Consider the following 8,554-nt stretch of genomic DNA (forward strand, 5'->3'; position numbering starts at 1 on the left):
GGCACATCCCCATTACGCATGTGGATGGGCACGTTCCTCCCATACAACAGCCTCACATCCACATGCCTGCATTTTTTAGTCACACTAAGGCCACATGTCACACCCACTGCATGAACAAGAGCCTGAAGCAAAAGGGAAGACAACAGAAGGGAATGCAGTGTGCCATAAACACAGATTTACAGCCCCTCCCTTGCCCACATCTGAAGTACTCAAGAAAAACAAGCAAAGAGTAAACATTGAGCCAAATTAACTATTATATATCTAGCTGTTCAGTGCCCCAGACACCCGGAGTGTCAGATGGCACTCACTGCTCAGGAGGGACACCACTTCTGCAACACCAAATGCTGCAGCCCAAGCCCCCGATCTGATGTGAGAGCACAGAACTTGCGTTATTGCACGGCTGAGGATCACCTTTAACAACTCATACAGAGATGTAATTAAAAGGAAACATATCTTAGTATCCAAAACCATGGGTGGCAAATAAATAAGCATGCTAAAGAAAGAATAGGCAAGTGGGACACTGAGAATAGCTTTAAAGCAGAAGATACTCCTGTAAAAATCCAGCTTACGAAACAGTTGTTTTCTTTCATTTGCTTTCCGTCACAAAAGGTCACTTATTTAAGAGGAGACAATGTATATGCGTATGTTCAGATACCAACACAAAAATAGTGAAAGCACTAGATCAACAACTTAGATGGAAAGTCATGATTTAATTGTAATTAAATTTTCTTTGAGATGCCACATCTTCTAATGCTTTCCAGCATCAGAAAATAAAGCCTTGTAGCTCTACCGTGCCCAAGGCAGGCTTTGAAAACAAATTTCCTAGTTAACCTGCCAAAGCAGAAGATCTGACAGCAGTGGAGTGCCCCTCTGCCCAGCCCAGGGGATGACTCAGTGGAAACCAGCCCTGAAAAAAAGCGTTGTGATCCTTCAGTCAGTGCAACTGAACAGGAACACATTTCTCACCTTAAAAGCTTCCAAGGTAGCCACAAGTAAAGGCAGCATTGTATACTACAGGAACAGCACCAACACATTTTGGTGAAAAACGACAGCTTACTTTCTACCCTTTTTTTCAATTCTGAATGCAGTTAATAAAAAGGTGTTGACTGGAATTAGACTATAAAATCTTTCCCTCGGATCTTTAGATCATCTCACAAAGGAAGAGGATATCAATACGTGTTAAGTAAAGTGGATTAAGAACTGGGAAAAACAAGACCAACATTTTAACTGTTCAAGCCAACCAACACACAACTCTGAGCAAAACACCAACCACATAACCACCCTTCTGCTACAGGAACAGAAGAACGCATACATGCACGTATCAAGCTGGGTATCAAACTTGCATCCAGTCGAAACAAATCTACAAGAAGCAGGTACATGGTATATACCAATTTGACTTGTGTTGTCACAAAAGTAGGATTTTTTTTTCCCTCTTCAATCTAAGCCAGTATTCCTGGCACTAAAACATCAAAAGAAAGGCAAAATACTAAGTCACACGGTACAGCAACACATTTTGTGAATTAAGTCAGATCCAAGCTGTGCTTTTGCTTTTCAACCTCACCACCTCTGTCAGTCCTTACAAACAAAAGCCACTATTCAGGCTTTCAAGTTCAGGCAATACACACCCCGAATAACCCACAACTTCTACAGTTCCACTGTGTCACTTCTACTCTGTTAATTCATTCAAATAAAGCGATGCTTCTGCTTGCTGTACGTTCTTTAGTAAAAGAGACAGTGAAAGCAACTCTGCTTTTTTTCCTCTGCTGCATTATCCCACATCAATAAATAAATAACAAGCAAAGTGCAATGCATAATACTTAATAAGACCTACATCAGCTCAAGTGTCAATAAGCATAAGGTCACTTGCATGAATTGACACTGAATAAGCACATATTTCCACAAACAAACAAAAAAAAAAGAAGTAGACTTGCACAGTGAAAGAAATTTTAGTGGCTTGCTAGTCTTACACTTAAGAAAAATGGTAAGGTGATCCTGAAATAAATCAGGACAACTCTCCACTCTCATGATCCTGCTACTACCTAGGTCCAAAATAATCACATCATCTTACTTCACTAGAGTGTTGGGCTTGACTAAAGAATCACGCAGAAACACTTGGGACAAAAGATAACAAGGGGATTTAGATTATAAATGTTAGCATTTTATTATTGGGTGAGTGAGGAACAAGGAGCAACCATGTTAAATTGACACAGCTGCACTGAGGGCCAGAGAACCAGCTAAAACTAAGCAGAATACATTTGATATGTTGCTAGTCTAGATTAGAAGTAGGGGAAATTTGTCCACAACATCCCAAGGATCTTTGAGGGTGGTGAGGGTCATCGAAAATTGCTGCTTACTGATGTTTTTATTAATAGCCTCTCGAGAGCAATTCCTTTTTTCTCTTTACAAAACATTCCATATGAAGCATTCCTGAAAGCATGAAGCATATGTTTAAATACTTATGTACACACATACACACATGCTATTATTAGAGTCCTTTGCAAGGACCTAATAATAGAAATGTCTGTAATTATGTATAACGCAATTACAAGAGACTTACATATAAAGCACGCTGTAAGGTATGTGCCTCGCTGCCACAGAGGTACTCTGCACCAAGTGAACAGAGAAATCAGACAAGCCTAACACCTTTATCTCCAGAGAACTCAAGCGTTTTCACTCATCCTAAATCTAATCAAAAAAACAACTTCACTCCTGAATTCATCTTGTTGCTCCACTGTGTAACTTCTAGAGGAACTGGAAGCAGATGCCACAAGAAGCAAATTCCATGTATCAGTATTAGCTGCAATCTTTGTCCTCTTCAAAAAAAAAACCCATATATACTTAACTACTCAGGAATTGTTTGTTGCTTCACATTACATAAATGACATCATACATGGCTGCAGTTTAATAAACAGAGTATCCAAGCAGTATATTTCAGTAAACACCACCATTATAAACCATCACCAGTAGAAATACAAATAAAGAATGTTTCTTATACAGTTGGTGTTGCAGTTGGCTTTTTGTCTGTTATCTGCTAACAAACAACACAATTTACTTGTAAACAAAGGATTCCTTAGATCAAATTCACGGCAAGCCACCCTTTCCCAACCAAAAGCACCATGAAGATTTGCTCCAAACCCACTGACTGGGACCTCCAGGGAAAGTTCTTGTTCAGAAACAGATTTTTAACACAGACTACACTTTTCTTGTGTACTTGCGCAACAGCACCATCATTTTTCATCCAAAGCAGAGCACAGACTTAAAATCTGCAGCAGCCTTTCTGAAAGGCAACTAATCTCTCCAACGCTGTTACAAATTCCACAATAAATCGTATTTAATTAGTTTGTGCTTTTTTTCTTGGCTTTCTGTAACCCAATATAGAAGGGGGCTTCCAACTTCAATTTTGCAGAGAATTGCTTAGAATAAACGGGTAAAAATGCACATCACTGCATTCCCACTGGAAGCTGTTTGGAATGGGATGTGCTTGCTGACACACTAACATTCCTGCCTGTAGATGGCCTGTTACCGTTGTGTATCCAGCGTCTCCTATTTCCAGTGACTTGCTTCAAGAACTTCCCTCTTCCCACATACCTTCCATCTCCAGGGACAGATCACACAGGGACACTAAACCTTGGCCGTAAACAACATGACTTTTGATATTCCTGTTTCAAAGGATCCTCCACCGCTCAACTACTGCTGTTCAGCAGCACAGGGAAGATCACCCAGGCACAAGTTCTCTGCGCAAGTGGTCTGAAAAACGCTTTGCCTCGCTTTTATTTTGCACAGCTGAGATTTACATAAGGGTCTGCTGGTTTCCTCTGCTATTTATTTTATTTGCTGTACGCTAAAGGCTATTGCAAACAAACAGGACTTGCAGTATGTTGCACAAAGCCATTCCAGTGCACGGCGATGTTCAATTTCCAGACTTAATACCCGCTACCACAGCATCCTTGGTGGAGAGACGGGGCTACCCTCCCAGGACATCCCAAACTGGCAGTCCTTCTGCTTCCCACTCCATCTTTGCTCACATCTTTCCTTTTGAGAGGAGTGGCAAGCTACATAGAGAAGAAAAGAACTGTGAAAAGTAATTGGTTTTATTCAGCTGTATGCAGGCTCTGGGACTTTTATGTAATGATACATATTTTGTAGGAATTAAGATCCTCACACTACAAACACTTATTCATACTGTAAACTTCACTTCTGTCCTCACCAGATGGAAATTTTTGAGGGAAAAAACAATTATACTAATTAAAAAGTTCATGAATACAACCGCACACACGCAGAAGCTTGCTGCATGATCTGTATATATTTTCTTGCACAAATTTACAAACTGCAGAAGTTTAATTGCACCTCTCTCTCACAGAACTTAAAGGAATCTATAAAGTGAAAAGAAAAAAAGGTAAGCTCTCTGTTAAGAAAGAGGTACAATGCAGAAATTTCCTTTCAGTTCACCAAACACCATATGTATGGGGAAAAAAGGTGCCAGAATAAACGCACTTCAGACTGGAAGTTACAAACCTTTCCAAAAGTAAAGATAAAATGCTTGCAGTATGGAGTTACAGCTCTGAGTTTCTTGGCTATAGCACAATAACAGCTTATTTTGGATGCTAACTTTCTCCATTTCTTATCCTTCGGCCAACTATAGGCTAACAGTATGAAAAACCCCTCTCACTGCAGTCCCAGCAGTGACCTCAAACCCAAACCAGATGAGTCCCAACAGTTAAAAAGAAGCAGAATGCGTCAACTCCCACACACACTCATCCCTGTGCTGCACTATGAGCATAAACTAGCTAAAGGATACTAAACTGGGAAGAACAATATGGGACACTTCAGGGGCAGCAGATGTTTCTGTCACAGCGTGGTCCTGATACAACCACAAAGCACAACTGCTTTGAAGCTAACAAGAGGGAACCACCAAGTGCTGAAGATTAGGAGACAAGCACTAACAGACCGCTTCTGTATGGGACCCGAAATGACCCCGGGAACACCGCCAAGAATCATTTTCTTACTGGTAGCACCGGCAGCATCTTCTCTTACTGCTAAGAAAGACTGGTGGGCAAGAGCACTGGTGGTCCAGGTGAGAAGAGCAAGATGCCCCCATCCACAGGAGGCAGCCCACTGCTGATTCCTAAGGTTTATGGAAAGGATGCCTTTATCTGAATTTCTAGCCAAGCACACATCTCATCCATGTCCAGAACAGCAGCTCCCCATCAGAATGGAGCAGAGTCCCAGACCAGAGCAGGCACTGGGGCAGTGCCAGGTCTGGTGGTCGCACCCTTTTTTAAGTGAGCTCAGCTGCAGGAAAGCTTGAGAAATAGCGTTCTAGACTTAAAAATGTATGCAAGTTCAAAATCCCATGACCTAGCACATTGTTAAACTCGAGTTAGACTGGTTTGGCACCTATCAGTGGTTGAGCCCCAGGTTCTGCAGGGTAAGTGGTTCGGGGATACAGCAAACACTGTTAGGGCACAGGGAACAGGGATGCGAGAATTCTGTTCCCACAAACACAACACTGAGTTCAATTAAAAGATTTTTTTTTTAAAAAAAAGGCACAACAACAAAAATCCAAAATAAGCAACAAAAAACACCAAAGAAGAAACTTCAGATTTTCCCTATCTGTGATGGGGCAACTACCACCAGTAGAGCCAAGGCGGCACTTTTAGGTGCTCACACAAAGAAATGCAAATGAAATACGAAGTCACTAACAGCGAGAGGCAGGCTCGACCCCACCTTTTATTCTACAAATATAGACGGGGCAAACGGTTCATAACATTTAACTCCAAGCCACACTACCTTAGCCAAAACCTTATTTAAATAGAACATTTCTGAGAATCGGCTGGGGGGGGGGGCAGCAGGGAGGGACGCAGACGCGGTCTTAACCTAAGCGAGGTTAAGCTTTTAAAAGACTTTTTCTTTTTTCACTTCGTCTCCTGGTCGCCTGCCATTTCAAAAAGGTGTTTGGCAAGGAAAACGCAAAGTTTCCAGGGTTTTCCTTCCCCGAGCCGCCCCGGCCGAGCGCCGCGCGGGGGGGACGGGGCTGAAAGAAGCCGCTCGCGCCTCCCTCCAGTTTTTTCTCCAACATTTCCCCCTGGATCCAGACATTCCGGGAGGGAGCAGCGGGCGAGGAGCAGCGCCGCTCACCTGCCCGGCTCCCCCGGCGGGGCTCGGCCCCGCTCTCCGGGGGCACCGACCGACCCCCCCCCCCCCCCGCATTCCTGCCCCCCGGCAGAGTCGCCCGCGGCGCGGGGCAGGGTGGCGGCGGGGCCAGCGCCTCGGGATGACCGGGCCCCGCGCCACAGCTCCGCTCCCTCCGGGTGCTCCCTCCCCCTGCGCTGCGGGGCTCAGACACCCCAACACACACGCACACACAACGCCTTGCGGGGCTGCTCCCTCCCTGAGCTTTGCGGCTGCCAACCCTCCTGCCTTGCGGGGCTTCACCCTGCGGGGCTGCTCCCTTCCTTTGCCCTCTGGGGATACTCACCCCGACTTTTGCCCTGCGGGGATGCTCCCCTCCTCTCTGCCTTGCGGGGATGCTCCCCCCCTCCTCTGCCTTGCGGGGATGCACCCCTTCTTCTGCCCTGCGGGGATGCTGCCCCCCTCTTTGCCTTGCGGGGATGCTCCCCCCTCTTTGCCTTGCGGGGATGCTCACCCCTCCTTTGCCTTGCGGGGATGCTCCCCCTCTTCTGCCCTGCGGGGATGCTCCCCTTCTTCTGCCCTGCGGGGATGCTGCCCCCCTCTTTGCCTTGCGGGGCTGCTCCCTGCCCGCCTTGCCCTGCGGGTCTTTGCCGTGCGGGGCTGCTCCCCGTGCCCGGAGCGGCGGGGCAGCGGGCGTGGAGCGGCGCGGGGCCGGGCTGGGGAAGAGCAGCGAGAGAAACTTTCCGCCGAGCGCGGGCGCGTCCCGCCCCGCCGCCGAACAAAAGGAGCCGGAGCCGGGACCGGGAGCGGCGCCGCGGGGCGGGGGAGGAGCCGCCGGGGGGAGCCGAGCGGGGCCGGGGCGCGGGGCCGCCCGCCGCCTGCTTACCGTGCGGGTGCGGGTGAGTCCCGGCTAGCCGGAGCGAGTGCCGGGCGGGCTCCGCGGGGATTCCGCCATGTCAGTGATGTCGGCACCACATGGGCCCCGGCCGGCCCCGCGCTACCGCGCACTCTGGAGTAGAGGCTCCCGCCGAAAAGCCGCCGCGCGCTGCCCCCGCCCCGCCGCGCGCCCGCTCCGCCCCGGGCGGGAACAGGGGGAGCGGGGGGGCGGGCGCCGCCGCGCTGCGGGCACGGCTCCCGGTGCCCCCAGTGCCTCCAGTGCCTCCCGGTGCCACCCGATGCCTCCCGGTGCCCCCAGTGCCTCCCAGTGTCCCCAGTGCCTCCCAGTGCCTCCCAGTGCCTCCCAGTGCCCCCAGTGCCTCCTGGCTGCTGCTGCCAGTACCAGTGCCTCCCAGTGCCCCCCACTCCCAGAGCTTCACAGAGCCTCCCAGTGCCTCCTGGCTCCTGCTGCCAGTGCCAGTGCCTCCCAGCGCCCCCATCTCCCAGTACCAGTACCTCCCAGTGCCTCTCGGTCCCAGAGCTTCACAGAGCCTCCCAGTGCCTCCTGGCTCCTAGCGCCAGTGCCTCCCAGTGCCCCCAGCTCCCAGTGCCAGTACCTCCCAGTGCCCCCCACTCCCAGAGCTTCCCAGAGGCTCCCAGTGCCTCCTGGCTCCTAGTGCCAGTGCCGCCAGTGCCTCCCAGCTCCTGCTGCCAGTACCAGTGCCCCCAGCTCTCAGTGCCAGTGCCTCCCAGTGCCTCCTGCTCCCAGAGCTTCCCAGAGCCTTCCAGTGCCTCCCATCTCCTGCTGCCACTGCCTCCCAGTGCCACCTAGCTCCCACCCCCAGTGCCTCCCAGTGCCTCCCAGTAACTCCTGACTCCCAGTGCCCCCAGCTCCCCGTGCCAGTGCCTCCCAGTGCCTCCTGCTCCCAGAGCTTCCCAGAGCCTCCCAGTGACTCCCATCTCCTGCTGCCAGTGCCTCCCAGTGCCTCCCAGTGTCTCCCGGCTCCCAGTGCTCCGAAGCTCCCAGTGCCCCCAGCTCCCAGTGTGTCCCAGTGCCCCCAGCTCCTGCATCAACACTGCCTGCCAGCTGTCCCCCCTGGGATGGTGATCCCCCGCCCAGCCTTTCAAGGAGCAGCCGAGGGACTTGAAGCTGGTAAGCCTGGAGAAGAGGAGGCTGAGGGAAGACCTCATCGCTTCCTACCACTGCCTGAAAGGAGGGTGTAGTGAGATGAATGCTGGCCTCATCTCCCAAGTGACAGGATGAGAAGGAATGGCCTCAATTGCACCAGGGGAGGTTCAGATTAGACATCAGGAAAAATTCATAGAATCATAGAATCACCAGGTTGGAAAAGACCTCTGAGATCATCAGGTCCAACCATACGTGCCTGCCAGTAAACCAGATCATTAAGCAACTCATCTACCTGTTTTTTAAACACCGCCAGGGATGGTGACTCAATCACCTCCCTGGGCAGCCTGTTCCAGTGCCCGATTACCATTTAGGTGAAAATTTTTTTCCTAATGCCCAATCTGAACTTCCCCTGGTGCA

The 8,554-nt window shown here is 49.7% G+C and overlaps 1 protein-coding gene across 1 annotated transcript in view; it reads right to left on the reverse strand.

The window, feature by feature from the left end:
* Positions 1-7,188, reverse strand: part of FNDC3B (fibronectin type III domain containing 3B) — a 201,648-nt gene extending 194,460 nt beyond the window's left edge. Inside the window, exon 1 of the mRNA XM_069864562.1 lies at positions 7,019-7,188. The gene's annotated coding sequence lies outside the window, so the exon portion shown is untranslated. The remainder of the gene's footprint in view (positions 1-7,018) is intronic.
* Positions 7,189-8,554: the final 1,366 nt, after the last annotated feature.

Source organism: Phaenicophaeus curvirostris, chromosome 10 (assembly GCF_032191515.1).
Source record: "Phaenicophaeus curvirostris isolate KB17595 chromosome 10, BPBGC_Pcur_1.0, whole genome shotgun sequence".
Taxonomy (NCBI): domain Eukaryota; kingdom Metazoa; phylum Chordata; class Aves; order Cuculiformes; family Cuculidae; genus Phaenicophaeus; species Phaenicophaeus curvirostris.